Source organism: Salarias fasciatus, chromosome 8 (genome assembly GCF_902148845.1).
Source record: "Salarias fasciatus chromosome 8, fSalaFa1.1, whole genome shotgun sequence".
In the NCBI taxonomy this organism is placed as follows: Eukaryota; Metazoa; Chordata; class Actinopteri; order Blenniiformes; family Blenniidae; genus Salarias; species Salarias fasciatus.
In genome coordinates this window covers 19,023,251-19,040,842 of record NC_043752.1, presented here as the reverse complement: position 1 = coordinate 19,040,842, position 17,592 = coordinate 19,023,251, and the positions used below count along the sequence as shown (strand labels likewise).

Here is a 17,592-nt window from a genome sequence, read left to right as displayed (position 1 = left end):
ACAAAGTGGGCTGGAGACTCCGGCCAAAAGGAACAAAAGCAGGGAAGACGCCGGGCCAACCACGCAGTGGGCCGTCGAACCCAGAGCCTCCCCCTAAACTACCTAAAACACAAACTGAACCTGAAATAAAAGACGAATAACGTAACTACCAGCAGTCCCCAGCCCAAACTAACACAACAAACTAAAACAACAAAACCCCTGCACCGAAATGAGCATGAGGTAAAAGAAAAAGACTCCTCACCACCGGTGCTGCTGTCTGAGTCAGTGTGTGGCGGTACAGGACGGGTCGGAATGGGCTGCTGTGCATTTCCACTGTGGATGGTACCAAAGAACCGGTACCAGCTGTGACCTCCTTCACAACCCCTCCGCATGCAGCACCAGGCTCCACATCCCGGATATGACAGGGAGGAGCTTCAACGCTGCCGTCTGCTGATTGGTCCGAGATAACCGCTACTCTCAGCCAGCCCGCCGTCTTCAAACAGCTCGTCAGCAGACAACACCAGACTGTTTTTATCCCCCCATGAAAAAAATTATTCTGAAAACAAGACAGACTGATTCAAACTTGTAGCTTAAACATGACAAGAAAAAAGTTTTAAATTTCATATGACATCCACACAGATCTAAATCTTCCTTCTGAACTCTGTCACCTCTGGTGGGACAGAACAGGGAGTGATGGTCTATTGCTTTGTCTTTTGGCTCTGGACAGACAAATAGAGTTTGAACTCTGCTGGAGCTCATCCTCAGAGTACAGTCTGTCTCAGAAGTACACTCTCCTGATGCGACAGCTGGCATGAATCTGTACTCGCAGTGTCTCAGTGTAATCAGTGCCAGAGGCCCTCCTGGTGAGATCTGACAGGTTAAACTGTATCTGGTTCCAACCATCGTCCAACCTCATGGGCATGGTGCAGATAAACGGCTTTACTCGAGTTGTGCTTTGATGGTTGCTTGCCCGAAACCGGCGGCGAACATTTTTATCATCCAACACCTGAATTTACTTTTTGAGGTTCTTTATAATCATCACCAAAAAGGTAGTTTGATGCCAAGTGTCTTCTTTGGATCAGCAGGACATGTTATGTAGGTGGTGCTGACATTTGCTCCTTCAACCTCCAACACGTTTGAGTGTATGTCATTGTCAGTGACTCTCTTTATGTGACCATTCTTTACCTTTCTGTCCCATATTTGTAAAGGCGTACTGCCTATGCTGTACAGACAACACCAGAGACTTGACTTCAACAATGCCAACAGACCGCTGGTCTTCACAGGAGGCGCAGACGCCACTCTCCATCATCGGAGAGGAGGCAGTTCAACGGGAACTGGACGGTGCGGTGAGAAATTCAACATCCTGCGTCGTCTCGGCGCCTGCAGTTCCTTCAAGGAGGAAGCACAGGCATCGAGGCTGAAAGAGGCTGACGTGGCCTCTCAGCCTGCTCAGCAGAGCCAGGCCTTCAGTGAGATCTTCCTGCAGGGTGCTGCTTTGGTGGCGCAGGCTCTGACAGTCCAGTGTGACACAGCTCCATATGAACAGCTGATTTTATACACAGCTGTTTCAATGTAGTTTTCATGTCCCATGTGTGCGTGTGTTTATTTGTTCTAGCTCAAAACCAGCACAAGAGTAAATTGTTGCACCAATGACTGAAACTTGTAGCACTGCAGTATGTTTGCAGATGACATTCCTTTAAGATGAGCTTCAGGAATGAGCTGTAGTGGTGTAAAAACACAAAGGTTTAGCAGCTTATAACATGAGGTTACACCACTGTCATTCAGTTATGGAGGTCAGACTGTGCATAAGTGACCCCATTTTAAATATTGTATGTGGTGATCATCTGAATCATGACCTTCATCCACATCAATTCACACTGATGCTTTAAATTACAGGGTCCTTCATAAAAACCACAGAAACACTCTCGTCTGGCGGCTACTGAAGAGCGAGTGGCGAGAAGGCGGGGCCAGTCTGGTTTACATGTAGGACAGGGAGAAGGAACAAGTCAGAACTTATGTCATTTCACCTTCATTTCTAAATTTGCAAGACAATATATTTCTATAATTGACATGAATTTCGTTTCATTAATGGACCCAACAGCTTCCTGCTGAGACACATCCACCAATAAATACAGAGTCAAAAACAAGCCTCCTGTCATCAAACCTGAACCTCCCCAGAATCAACTCTTTTTGAAATACAAATGTCCTTTTTTCAGTCAGTGGATGTTTTGTTTTTATAATTATCATCAAGTTCTATTATTTTTCATCCGTGGCTTCAAGAAAAACTCTTTGGGTTTCTAGTGGTGTTTTCTGAAATTTTAAGGCCTGCAGAGCAACAACGAGGAATCAAAGATCAGAGATCCTGATTCATTTCAGCCCGAAACAACACATTAGTAACAAACTGAACAGGATATTTAAACACTAACCCCTATCACAGTAAATGGACTGCAGAAACATCAAAGCAGTTGTAAAACCAGATCCGACATGCTTCACTGACAACCCTCAGAGAGGAGATACTGTCAGATGAACCCTGAATCTACAGTCAACTGACGCCAAGAGACCCAATCAATGCTTTGCTCCTCAGTCTAGAGGCCGAAGAGACTTTTGATCGAGTGAATTGGACCTTTGAATTGGAAAGTGGATTAAGATAATGCATGAAAACCCTGACATCTGGAGTTAGGGTGAAGGGTCACTGTTCTGGATTTCCCCGTCTGGATGGAGCCACACATCAGGGAACTCCCTGTCTCTTAGCCTAGAACCACTGGCTAAATAACCAATACAGACCTGATCGAAATCTTGAGACCAGTTGAAAAATAGCTAGAATTTACCTTTGGCACATTTGGATCTTAATGAGGTTTTAAGCAGAGCTGCAATATGCAAAAGCAAGAAGGGGGAGTGTGGAAAAAAACACTCTGAAAAAAATTTTTATTGAAAAACAAATAAACTTAAAATCAGCTGATCAAAAGTTTATGCCCACAGGCTATAAAAGCCAAAATCTGCTCAAAATTCTCATTTTCTGTCAGGCATTCACAAGGTCATGTCCTCCTGATGGCTAAAGCCAAGAAGCTTTTTCTTTTTGAACGTGGTCGGATCGTCGAGCTGCATAAGCAAGGCCTCTCGCAGAGTGCCACTGCTGCTGAGGTTGGACGCAGTAAGACGTCATTCTAAAGTTTTTCAAAGATCCTGAGCATTATGGACCAAAAAAGTCAAGTGGTAGACCCCAAAAAAATTACACCTGCGCTGAGCCGGAGGATCCGATCGGCTGTCCGTCAGGACACAGGGCGGTCCTCGACCCGAATTAAGGCCCTTATACTGGTGCCGACTGCGGCGCAATAACCATCAGACGGCATCTGTGGGAAAAGGGTTTCAAAAACAAAATTAATTCAAAGACCTCGTCTCCTTCAACGCCACAAAAACGCCTGTTTAGACTTTGCCAGGGAGCTTCAACACGGGACACTGAAAGCTGGAAGAAAGATTTAGTCTGTGATGAGAAAAAAAATCAACCTTGACGGTCCAGATGGCTTCCAACGTTACTGGCATGACAAGCAGATCCACCGGAGATGTTTTACTCAGGACCATCAGTTCCAGACAGTTGATGCCCTTCCTGAAGCCATCTTCACCACTTGAGGCAGTGTTCCCAACAGACTCCTGGAAACACTCACATCAAGCATGCCCCAACGAATATTTGAAGTCATTAACAAGAACAGTGGAGCTACACATGAGACGTTTTGTTATGTTTGGAGAGTTTCTTGTAATTTTTGAGCCATCGTCTGAAACTTTTCATCAGCTGATAAAGAGCCTATTTCACAGTTTACTTGTTTTCAACAGATTACTTTTTCAAAGTGCTTTTTGTCACACTCCCCATTCATGCTTTCGCATATTGTAGCTCTACTTAAAAGCTCAGAGATCCAAATGTGCAAAAGGTAAAGTCTAGCTATTTTTCAACTGGTATTAAGATTTTGATTATCGCACAGATAATTAGAGCCAAATGTGAAATGAATGTCCATGAATACAGAATAAGAAAAAAGTTGGAAAACAGCAATATGCATTACAGAAAGTTGGGTGGTGGAAGTAGATGTGTTTTCCAAAATAAAACTGATTGCAAAATAGAAGCTGCGTTGTGTTTATTGCCTTAATTTTATTTTTTTTAAATGAGCCTTATTTGAAAGTAAACACAACTTACAACAAAAAGGAATATCAGGAATATTAAAACAACACCAAATAAGTAGGAGGAGGCAGGTTTCAGGTTATATTTAAGATTAATTTAATTCAAGTCAAATCAGACAATGTAATGACATGTCTGCTGCGACACAGGATCAGAGTGCTTATTAGAGCATCACTTCACAAGCGACAATGGATGACGAGAGACTGACGAGAGACTGCGAAGAAACTGCAGTCATCTCAGGAGTGGATGCTGAGTCTTTCAACTTGTCATGAGAATCTAAATATTCAAATGGAAACGTTGCCATTAGTGGTGGGGGAAAAGATTGATTCTTAGATGCATCTCGATTCAGGCCTGGGCGATTTTCAATTGTTTCATAAACGTCCAAATTCTGATTATTTAAACGTGAAATAGGTGGAAAGAAAAGGTGGAACTTGTGCAGCGCGTTGTCACCCAGAGGACACTTGACGGGAGCACATGAAGGATGGCCGAGCGCGAGAGCCACCCTGCCCCTCCCGGAGTGAAAGTTAAAGGTCCCATATTATGCAAAATCCACTTTACAATGGTTTTGTAACAGTAATATGCGTCCTGAGCCTGTGCACAAACCCCCCCAAAATGAGAAAAATCCATTCTCTCCTTCTCTTGCTTGCTCCACCTTTCTGAAAATGTGTGCTCAAACGCTCCGTTTTGAAATTCCCTGGTTTATGACGTCATAAACCCAAAGCGCTCCTCGGGGTTGGTAACACCGCCCACACTGTTTATTCAGCAACCCGGGAAACGCTGCTGGTTCAGTAAACATGGCGAAGGAACATGCGAAGCCCGGCAGCTGCTCTGTTGTCGGCTGCACTAGCCAGCACCGCAGTCTGTTTTTGCCTCCTTTGTCTGAGGGTTTGAGGGCCCAGTGGATCAATTTCATTTTCGAGGGCGATGCACCCGCAAGAACGCCTAAAAAGTTGTATGTGTGTGCTCACCATTTCACTCCGGACTGCTTTCACAACGAGGGCCAGTTTACATCTGGATTCGCCAAGAAGCTGAAGCTAAAACATGGATCGGTTCCAACTGTCCGTGACCAAGCTACAAACGTGGAAGCTGTAAGTTTTACCATGTTATGTTGCTTTACTATATCGTCCTTCCGAGTGTTATAGCCTGTTGAAAGTAAAATAAAAAAAGCAGTCGAGCACCGGCAGCGTTAGCAGCGTTAGCAGCGACACCACACGCTCCCCCCCCCCGGCCAAACTTTTTTCCTGCAGGAAACACTTCGTATGAACATATATTTCATGTAAAATGAGCATTATATACGTAAGGGAATATGTATAGACGACGCTGACGGTGATAATGTACACCTCATCAGGCATTAGCCTTTACTTAGCACCAAGATGCTAACGTCAGTTTTTGTCTCCTGATAGTAACCGCAGCAGTCGAGGCTAACCTTGGAGGTGTATCTGATAAGGCTGCATTCAGACATACAGCCTCAGCCTATGGGCTTGTTTACTGCCGCTGGGAAAGAGCCAGAAACACCCTTTTATTACTCAGTCGTCGTTTCGCTACCGCCGTTCTCTCCTCACAATCATTACATAATGTTACGTCTTCATGTCTCACATATGGATCAGTTGAATTACAGGGAATAAGTGAAAGGGAGGATACAGTGGTCGAGATGCACAGCTCCACTACTTCCTGGAGATCTGACAGAACCTTTATTTCCAGTCTTTCATGATAGGACGTTCCTATCATGAAAGACTGGAAATAAAGGTGCTGTCAGAACTCCAGGAAGTAATGGAGCTGTGCACATGTAACATGTACTGGATTTACAAGCTTTGCCTACATAAAGCAGTTTACACTGGAAGTGAAATACTCTGTATAAGATATTGCTTTTCATTGTTGTGTGCATTTGTTGTCATAATTTTTGCAGTATTTGTTGCTGTTGTAACTATGTATTTGAGAAGATGCAGGTGTAACCTCTGTTTCCTGTATACAGGCCAGCACATCAACTGCAACCACAGATGTTCCTGCATCGAGGGATGCTGCCTGCCAGACTGACCCAGTGGAGACCCGTTCTAGAGGCACAGCTGTCCTGGAGGACTCTACAGTCTCATGTCAGAAGTAAAGGTCTGTAGCCAAGTTTGATGCATTTACTGTTTATGAAGTTAGTAATCATTTACCTGCAATAATACTATTCACCTATAATGTAATGTATTACTGTCTTTATGTGTCATAGAAAGACTTCCTTTAGTAAAAAAATTTATGTTTTCACAGGTGTCCAGGCTACTGTGTCCTGCCAGGATGTTGGTGTTGGGACATCCACTGCAGATCCCTTTTGTTTGTCATCAACACCAGGGAAGAGACCTTCAAAGAGATCTCGTCTCGACCTGGACGAGGAGCAGGAGCTGGATTCAGATCCATTACAGGGCACCTCTTCAGTGGCATCTTCAAAGGCGCACGACTCCACCTATGACCCTTCAGACTCTGTCGCATTGACAGAGTCAACAGTTTTGTCGTAAGTTACTCTAATATGTCTGCGTTGTGTGTGTGAAATTGAGCCAAGTACACTGCTCATGAGAGCTCGACTGGATTAATTATTCACAACTTATCTCTTTTTCATACAGAGATGAAGCATCCACTTCCAGCCACAAGATACAAAAATACATAGTGTATGAGAGCTGCCTTTTGGAGTTGTTTGCTGTGTATCCTGTGTGCACGCGGGTGTGTGAGGTGAAGACCTGAAAGCTGGGGACATTCCTGTCTGTGGAGCAGCGTTGCCACCACTGTGAAGTCTACAGACAGTGGAAAAGCCAGCCCGTCCTTAGAGGCACTCCAGCGGGGAACCTTCACCTTTCTGCAGATGTGTACTGAAGTGGAGCATCTTTCTTCCAAATTGAACGGGTCAACGATGAACAGCTACATTTCCTTTGACTTTGTCAATGTGGCTCTAACTATGAAGTTAATTCAGATCATGTTATTAGGCATCACTGTTTTATAAAAACCCTTGTTTTTTTTCTACTTTCAACAGGTCTTCAAGGCAATGCAGCTGCAGTTATTTCAATAAGACTCGTTTCGCCGGCATGCCAGATCCTTCATTGAGCCTGAATTCACTCATCACTGGAAAACATTGCAGGATGTGATGCTGCAGCGGCTCAGTCAGGAGGACAAAGTAATCGTTGGTGGCGACATGAGGGCAGACTCTCCAGGTTTTTATATTTCACAGAAATTGTTCATTTTATACATGTTTACGATATTTTTAGAAGTTCAACGGAGAGTGGTACAAACTATGGAAACGTTAAGGGTAATGTCAAGATTTCGACTCTCTTTTAACAGGCCACTCTGCACAGTTTGGGAGTTACACAATGATGGACCTCAATACCAACAGCATTGTGGACATCCAGTTGGTTCAGGTGAGTGGACAGAGTCCACATTGTAAAAAGGTTATCGATTTAATTTTTTAAATGACTGTCCATCATGCATTTTCTAATACTATGTATTTTGGGGATTTTGTGGTGTGGTGACAGAGCAATGAGGTTGGTGGGAGCTACCACACGGAGAATGAGGGCCTGAAGAGGAGTCTGGCATTGCTGGGTGCACGTGGTGTGACTCTCGACAGCATTGTTACTGACCGTCATCCACAAATACAGAAGTTCCTCAGGGAGAGCAACATCACCCACTACTATGATGTCTGGCACATGGCAAAAGGTATATTCCCTGGTTTTCATGTGCATCCACATCCCTATCCAGCCACACAGTACAGACTTTCAGATGTGCATGTCACTCAAGTGTGGGCCGTTTTTACTTCAAGAAATTTATTTCATGTGCACTTTAGGAATCTCCAAGAAACTGGATAAGCTCTCTAAGCTCAAAGACTGTGACAAACTCCAGAAGTGGAAGAAAAGCATCAATAACCACATATACTGGACTGCAGCGACATCAGCCACTGGGCCAGAGAGAGCAGCAAAGTGGACCTCGATCCTGAACCATGTGCAAAACATTCACACACGAGGATTCTCTCTATCCAGTGTGCCTCCATGAACTGCGACAGACAAGAGACAAAAACAAATGGATTTCAGCAGGTATTTTAATGGATGGACTAAGACAGTATTACATTACTTGTCTTTATTAGTAATTAGTGATCATATGTTTTGTATAAAGGCAACCTCACCTAGTGATTCTATAACGTTTAGAAAATCATAAATACTGTTACAACACATTTTCACTGTATTGTACTTAACATATATATAACTTTTTTTGTTGTTTTTTTACATTTGTAGCAACTCCTGCCTTCTACAAGTTGGAGAAGCTTCTGATAAATTAAAGGACTCTGAAGGATGTGGCAAAACTTAGCCCCCACCACCAGACTTCATCTTTGGAGGCTTTTCACAGCGTCATCCTTCAGTTTGCCCCGAAGAATGTGGTCTATTTCTTGGGATGTTGTGCAGGTAAACTAAACTGTGGTTACATAGAAATTGTGCGAGTGTCTAGCGAAAGGTGTCTGTCAGCGTTAACGTCTTTGATTTTCTCTTTCCTGTACTTCCAGACTCTACCTGGCTGCCATGTATTATAATGAAAATGCCAACAGGCCACAAGCCAAAACAAACGAAGGTGTGCCCCTCTTCAAGGTCCACTTTCCAAAGGCCATGAGGGGAGAATGCAGAGCAAAACAACTAAAGACAGAGCCAACATTCCGTAAGTGTCAAATTCTTTTATTAATTTTTTCCAAACGAAACACGTTTTGGGAACAACTTTCCACACACCAAAAACAACCTTGTGAAAACAATGAATTAGATAAAGTGCCAAAAACAAGGACATTTTTAGGAAAAAAACTGTCATTGTGAAATTACAAAAACAGCAGTTTCTTTGTGCATGTCTGTTATAAAACAGGGTATGTTGCTGCGATGATGGACCTCATTTTTGACGAAGTCTTCAAGGATCCGGCTCCATACACAGAGGCAGTCCTGGCCTTCCCCGTTCCAGCGGACCTGACTGCACAGTTCGAGCAGCCTGACACAGAGGAGGTCACTGCCAGTCATGTGTCCCGGTTCAGTCAAGGCCAAGTTTAAATCCCACGTAGTGACCTTCAGCATCAGGAAACTGTGAGCGGATGCGAAGGACTACACAGGCTGGAATGACGACCCGGATTCTGCGTCCCAGGAAACCCCAGCACCAGCTCACAAAGCTGCGATATGCCAAATACCTGAAACGACTGCAAACAATTGGAGAGGGTATTTAGTCTTTGAAATACTTTTGTATGGTGTGTATTACTTTTTTTTTTTCTTTCGTGCACTGCCTGCTTGGCTGGCCCCGTGTAACGGGTTGTATGTAAAGTGTGTGATGTCAATAAATGCTTGTCTACAGAAGTGACTCTGATTACATGAATGATGTACAGATCAACGGCTTTTGGAAGAAATGTGGAGTTTTAAAAGAAGCAAAATCACATTCATCACGTTTTCTTACAAATGTAAGATTATGCTCACTGAACCAAAGCAAGACTACATCTTTGATTTAGATACAAAGCATAACATACTGGTGTATTCCTCTCAGCCGTGAAGGACCATCGTCAGCACCATACATTTGGCAGGCTTTCTGCAGAGAGTACACATTGAGGTAAACAGGCTCCAACCCAGGATGGTCCACCATACAGGACGGCTGCTCCTCCACCTCCCGCAGCCGTCTGGTAACCTACAGGGAATTACAGAAGGTAAATGTATGTACTGTATTTTGTACTGTAAATGTAACATGTAGGCTAATCAAGACAAATTATTTTCAGTTTGGGTATAGATGAAGCTACCTGTGGTATCTCCAAACAGCAGATATTCTCAGCTTCTGTGGGGATGGTAGCAGTTTCCACAGGTGCACCTATCCAATGAGAAAAGTGAACATTTCAACAAAAAATGAGTGGACAAGCAGAGGTGGATCAGAAGTAACCTGAGCCTAACCACTTCAAGTGCAAGAAATATCTAATTTATAGCATGTGACTAATGTGGACATGGAGAACAGTGTAGCTTACAGAACACTGCACTGACTCCAATTATGAAAACTGACTAAAAGATTATTGATATAGGCATATTTATGCTAAATTAGTACATAATAATGTGAAAAAGAAACGGCAGGGAGCTGTTATGACAAACGACGCTGCTCTAAACATCACAAAACAAAATTTTTTCTGGCCTACTTTGTCAGCAGACAGCGGAGGCTTGTAACAGTCCTCTGACGACATACCTTTTCTCCGTAGGCTGCAAGAATACAGTCATGAGAGACAACTATCAGCTTTTCACAATCTGTGCAACAACACACACAAACAAAGTAAAAAGAAAAATATCAGGGACACATAATATCGAGAACTTACCATTCAGAAACGTCCTGCTGCAGCCGCAGAGTTTGGATTCCTTCAGGGGCCTCTCCTTCTGGGTCAGACTCTGGCTCAAATTGGTACGGCTGAACCACAGAGTCTGCGTGTGTCAACATTACAGCGTGGTACGCGAGCGAGAGCCACGCCCTCTCCCATATATGGTGTGGAGGAGGCGTGGTCAGAGCAGCTCATTAGAATGTAAAGCTACAGACCAGAAACGGCCTGTTCTCAGCAGAGCTCAGGAGAGGGGACTTCAGGCTGGCTGAAGTCCAGGAAAAAAACTGGATTTTTAGGCAACAAACATCAAATAGACTGGTATTGGACCTCTGAGACACATTGGAACTTGCTGGAACTTAGCATAATATGGGACCTTTAATGTATGGAAAAATTTCAGCTTCTTCAAAGTTGAGGGTGGACTTGAACTAGACAAGAGCCACACTATGTGCAAACTCTGTCATGCCAACATAAAAAACTTCGGTACCACGAACATGAGGAGCAAAGATGCCCCGCTGCTGTTGAAGCTACTTCTGCCTCCACCAAACAGAACAATCGAGCAAGTAATTGCAAAGCATTTATATTTAGTATAAATAAATGTTTGTGTTGAAAATGTAGTTGCTTAGTGTGTTTTTTGTTTGAAATGAAGCACATAAGATATGAGTGTCCGTGCATGTGTGTGTAGTTGAATTTTCAAAAATATGCCAAAAATGGTAGGATCCAGCTCGACTCATCACCATTAGTCACCTAGAAATGGAATATTATGTTTCACATGAGAAAATGTAGATGGCACAGATGGTGCCAACTTGTGGCCAAAATGGCACCTTGGAATCCTCGCCTGATCTTTTTTGGGGAAAATCCTCTAATTCTGCACCGTTTTACTTTAGCAGAGGAGGTCTTTGCAGAAACAATGTCAACATGCACTTTGATTTGAAAGAGATTTATAGCTTCTTCAGCATCATTTCAGTGAGTTGCTCAAGCTGACAGTGGAGGTTTTTTGGGCGAGGCTTGAAATTTTGCTGTGCCATCTCCATTTACTTTTATCCAACAACACATACTGATTGATGGAAACAAAAAAAGCTGCCATTTCAAAAAAAAAAAAAAAAAAAAAAAAAAAGGATGTGAGCCTCTGATTGGAGTTTCACATGTAATTATTAAACACATGAAGGTAAACTGCAACTGGTACATTTAGCAGAGCTGACAAGCTCAAAATGAGTGTCAGGATAAGTGTGAGAGTCGTGATCCATCTGGCTGCCTGCGCTTGGGTCCTTCCACCTGTGCACCGTGACAGAAGGAACCAACCACCACTGGACCCAGCGGGCAGTGAGTTTTCTGAAGCAGCGTGCCTCCCGCCTAAGACTTCATCCCAACAGTGGCGGTGCTCCACCCGCCCCTGGTGTCATACCTGGTTGGTCCCAGAGCTCCCAGCCTTGGCCTCAGCGGTGCTGCTCGCCCCTGGATGTTCGGCCCTTGGCCCCCGGCGCAGCCTTTGGTCTTCAGCACCACTGGTTCCGGCCCTTCAGTCCCGTTGACAGCGACAGTGGTACTGCTTCCGCCTCGAGCTTCTCCTCTGGCGGCACTGACTGTGGGTTGCCCTGCCCACGCTTCGCCACCGGCCACGGCGTCTCACTGCTCCTCTCAGCCTTCCCGGCCTTGCCCAACGGCGGCTTCCTGGCGGCCGATTCCCCGATCTCTCTCTGCTAGATGGCCTTTGGGGAGGCAGGAGGTACCGTCTGTTCCGCTCATGAGACCTGAGTTTTCTGTATCCCCGCCTGTCTGCTAGATTCCTGGTCCTGTTTCCCCGCCTGCTTCCAAGTGTCCTGCCTCTGTCAAACACCATTTTCATGTTTTCAGTCTGAAGACCACTCCAGTTCAAGACATGACAAAACGTGCTGTTTTTTCTGGGGAAGTGCAAACACACTTGATTCCATGCTTCATTTTTAGAGGTTTGTCATGTGGACATTACAAGAGCTATTTGGAGGAGGACTGGACTGTGGCTTGCTACAGAAACCACCGTACAGCGCAGGAAGCATGAAAGAGCAAAGATGAGGAGGTTGGCCTCGGTTAAGAATTCCATCAGAAAAGATGATCAAAAAGGGCAGGGAGAGAAAAGTATGTTGAAACACTGACAGTAAGAGTAAGGCTAACGCCAACAGAAACTTGCCCGTGACGCCACGTAGTGTCAACAAGCCACATTCAAATATCCCTCGACATGGACGACCTGTTCAGCCCACAGAGGAGCTGGAACCAGGCCACAATCAGAGTGGGACCACGTTATCAAGCCAAGACTCCCAACCTGCTGCCACGGCCTCCACCAACTTTACAGATGTAGGCCGAGGAGCTCATGTGGACGCCTGGAGTCAGGGACTATGACCTTCTAATTTACGGAGAGCTGCCAGCAGCATGGTGGATCCACAGAGGACGGATGTCTTCCAACATGCTCCATGCAAGTGTATAACGATACCGAAAAAGCCCTAGAGGTGGAGAAGCCTCTCCTCAATCTGATTAACATTTTGGGCAGAAGACATAAAACAATTTCAAAGAACAAAGAAAATATGGAAAGAACTTCTTCTGCATTCAAAAAGACTTCCTTCCTAGCAAGAAGTCTGGAGAGCTTATCAATTTTTATTACCACTACAACAAAAACTTCAAAATTTCAGTGGAAATTGTATTTGTCCTTGCCTTTCATTTCATTAATGTTAGCCTCAGACGGGGGCGTACATCGGGTAACCGTTACTCTAATAATGGTCTGTTCCCTAATCTTTCTTCATTCTATCATTGCAGAATTTCTCTTCAGCATATTTTTCCCACTCGGGGCAGGATCTATGTTCACCACCACCTGTGAAAATACACGCAGTGGCAGCCAACAGTCAGGCAATGACGCTCGGTTGCAAAGAGTGAAACCAGTGATGCAAACCAAAAATGCCAAAAGAAAACCTGGCGGCTGCTATAAACAATGATAGTTATTCAATGAAAATGACGGTATTTGAAAAACATGTGCACCGATTGAAAGTGAGGACCCTGAGAGGCGACACTCCGAGGGGAGGATCTCACCCCGTTCATCAACACCACTGAAGGAACCAGATCCTACGGCACTCTGCCTGACACCAGAGAGAGTCTTGCAGGCCACCAAAGCCCTGCTTCAGCCTCCATCCCCAAAGAACTCAGCGTCATGAGAAGGCAGGCTTCATCAATGCAGGTGGAGAAGTGAAGTATGCATTTCCTCACTTAGCAGCTTTAATATCCACACAGGACACACAAAATACAACTCCAACAATCCTCCTCGATTTCTCAAGATCCTGGACCATTTGGGTGTGGAGAGGAGGAAGAGGAGTGGCCCCTCTCTGCAGGCTCACCCTGAGGGTTTGTTGCAGACATGATTCCATTTCAATTCATACCGACTACATCAACTGTGGAAGACAAAGTTACACAGGAAGGAGAGAAGACAATCAGATGAACCAGAATCCCAGTGGTCCTGTGGAGAAAGGCCACCCTCCACCCTCTGCAGTTGACAGTCATGGTCGTTATTACACATTTAAAGAGTCTGGACAGCGACTGTCTTCCAGCTGCACTCCACAAATCATACAGACTTGTAGGTGTTTCTCTTTTCCATGTTTCTGATTGTGTCTGCTTTTCTTTCTAAGTTGATATGTATTTCTCCTGTCGGCTTAGACCTCAAACTCTAATTGCGTACATGAAACACAATATAAATCATATGTAACAAAGACAAACGTCGCGTTAATTTTGATTCCTGAATTCTTTTATTTTTTTCAGTTAATCGTAACCCGGTCCACTGATCCTCCCTGTGGTGTCTGAGTCACGTGGGGATGACATAATGCCATAAGCAGGCATCAGGCATTTTTAGGCGCTATTCTCGCGCCCCGGATGATGGCAAATGTATTCTAAAATAAAGCGTTTCATTCATTGAAGCTACACAGTCGTACTGAATGTCATTGTGGATATAATATCCCTTCGATCATCACCGCAGCTGGCTAGCCCCAAGCTGCTCGGCCAAGGTCACGGTCCACGTGTTCTCAGTTTTTCAGTTTCACTGTTTGTGTCACGCCCTGTGCCCCTGCACCCATGTGGGGGCGCTTGGGTCCTGTTTTGTGTTGGTCTGCCCTCATGGTCTCCTGCCTGGTCACCTTCCTGCTCCTCTTGTTCTCCCGTCTGGTCTGTCTCGTTATCTCCCTAATGTGCTGCACCTGCCCTGCCCTGTATTTAAGTCCCGCGCTCCTGGTGTGTCTTGTCGGCTCCTTGTGCGTCTGTCTGCGTGCGTCCGTGTCCCTGCCTGCACCTCAGCTTTGTTACAGCCTTTTTGAGTTTCCCGAGTTCCTGACCACCTGAGTTTCCGGAAATAAAGACCCTTTTCAACTCTGCCTGCGCCTGGGTCCTTCCTACCCGCACCCGTGACACTTTGTTCCAGGAGCTGCGGAGGAGGCGAATCCAGACAGGGCGCCGGGAAGCACTGTGTCATTATGTGTCAAGACCATAGACATCATCTAGAACTAGATGTCTTAAGGCGGCGTGAACAACGGGCAGGATAGCCTCTGCCTTCAAGCTCTTCGGCCTTCACCAAGAAACTACGGACAACATCAACAGCGCCCAGCAGAAGCAGAAGGCCTACTTCGATGCCCACCACCAGCCTCCCAGTTACAAGGTTGGAGACCTTGGGCTTGTCAACAACGCCCGGCGAATGCAGCGCAAGGGTGACAAGTTGGCACCTGGTTGGACAGGATCTCACGAAATCGAAGAGCTAAGCCTTCTACATGTTCTAATTTATAATAAAAATTATTTGAGGCATTACAATCTGGTACTTTATACATTTACTTGAATTGACTCAGCCGTATGTCTTATACATGTATGTACTTAGTCACCATGTTCTAAACATAGTTTTTTGTTGTTCAGGTTCGTCCAAAGGGAACGTTCCGGCTGAAGGGGCTGAAGCAACTGGTGAATGCCATGAGGATAAAGCCCTACCTCATGGCTAAGCGGCAACTAAGGTCCCACAGTTCTCCCAAGTCGCAGGGTTCCGCCAGCCCTCCAGCCACACCACCACCACCACCAGCAGCGTCTGCTGCAGCCAACCCTTCACCTTCAGCTTCTGCTGACTGCACGGAGACTGGCTTCACTCCGGCCCCACCACTGATCTTCAACCCAGTTGATACTCAGTGGCAGTCTGAGCGGGCCAAGGTCTTGGGGTTCAGTGTCTGGAAGAAGATTCCACCATCGCCAGCTGAGCAGATCATCAGCCATGAACAGGATCCACTCAACACCATTGCCATGTGCGGTGATGGTAACCGTTTTCTTGCGGACCATCTCCTACTTCCTCACTGGTACCCAGACAAACCACCGCGTTCTCCGTGCCCTCGCCATCCAGTACACGAAGGACAACAACGCCTCCTTCAGCAAGTTGGCACAATAAAGCATGTTTATCAACCTTCAAGAAGCCTATCTGAATCCGTGTCTCATGCCCTGTAGATTGTCCTCTTTGCAAAGAGGATAATTTAGACTCTAGACTGCATTTTATTTATTATGTCATTAATTTATTTTGTATTTATGATTATGTATTTATATATATAATTTGATGCTGAACATATCATCTCACAATTCATGATTGTTTTTTTCCCCCAGCAGTTTCCCGAATGAGACAGGGGAAACGTCAACATTTTGGTTGAAAAAGAAAGACATTGTTTCAAAAGGGGAAGTTATTATGCCTCACACTGATGACAGATATTTTATCAGGGGACGCGAGTCAAAAAAATAAATAAATAAATCAAGAACACACAAATGTATCTCATAATAGAAACAGACGGCACATATCACGTTGTTACAGAGACAACAAATATGATTTTTAGATGCACCAATGAAGGTCACTAAACTTCATAACATAAAATTGCACAGACTAATGCAACTTGTCTCTTTGATTTCTGTCAATTCCCCTATCAAGGCCTGCTCCAACTTTACGTCCAACAGGTGAAAACGGGGGAAAGGATATACATTCTCAACAACGACACAGCTGGTGTCATTCCTTTTGGGGACAGAGCTCAGGTTGCCCGGCCTTACTGTCAAAGGTAAGAACAGTGTTTGGATTGTGCGTGCATGTTGGCCTTCGTATGACAAACATGCTTTTTAAATGCTTGTAGAACTTTCAGCACCCCGGACAGCACTGTTACCCCATATATACCTGCATATATGCTTGTGACAGTGTGTGTGTGTGTGTGTGTGTGTGTGTGTGTGTGTGTGTGTGTGTGGATGAGGTGGCGGGTCATTACATGTTTTGCATATAAAAATGAAGCAATAACAACATCAGACTATAATTCCGACAATATGTAAATATAATTTTTTTTTTTTTCCCCCCAATTTTTCAACAGGTGATCTTCGACAGCTACCACGCCATTGTTTCATTTGTTAATGTTGCAAACGTTCGCTGGAAGTTGCTGGTTCGTAAGTTGCTCATTAATGTGTAGTCACATAATTTTTTTGACTTGGTATGGCATCTCATAGAAACTGTAAATTTTTTGTTCATTTAATGGTGTTAAAGGCACAGCGTACCTGGTGGACCCTTCACTAAATTCCAAGGAAGAGATCGACTCCAACCGTGCAGCACAAAGGATCAGGTCATCACAGAACTGAGAGAGTATCTATCTGAACAGATTATCACCTTAGATAACGTCACTGTATCCTCCTCCTCTGTCAGGAACCTCGGGGTCTTATTTGATCAGGATATCTCATTTAAAGCCCAACTCCTGACATCCTTCCTGAGACCTGGCCAGACAAACCTCGCCCCCACCAGCTTCACCGATGCCCTCACCCCAGGGTGCGACAGTGCATGGATAACGTCAAACACCCAGCGGTGCCAATCTACAGGGGCCATAGGGCGGGGCTGTCCTGTGGACATGTCACACAGGATCATAGTTCCATTCCCCTGGAATGAAACATCCTCCAACCGTAACCCTGTGGCAGCTGTCCTGTATGCCTGGACCTCAGAATCAGCCTGCTGGTCAGCGGCCATAGCAGTGTAATCCAGCCCCAGCTGCACTGAGCCCACATTGCTTTAACCAGCTACATGACGAATGTCTGTGGTAAACTCCAAGATGACAGAGAGGGGGCGCTGTTGTCT

At 45.0% G+C, this 17,592-nt stretch overlaps 1 pseudogene; it reads right to left on the bottom strand.

Moving 5' to 3' along the window:
* Nucleotides 1-677: 677 nt before the first annotated feature.
* LOC115393816 (cilia- and flagella-associated protein 20 pseudogene) lies at nucleotides 678-15,454 on the bottom strand (annotated as a pseudogene).
* Nucleotides 15,455-17,592: the final 2,138 nt, after the last annotated feature.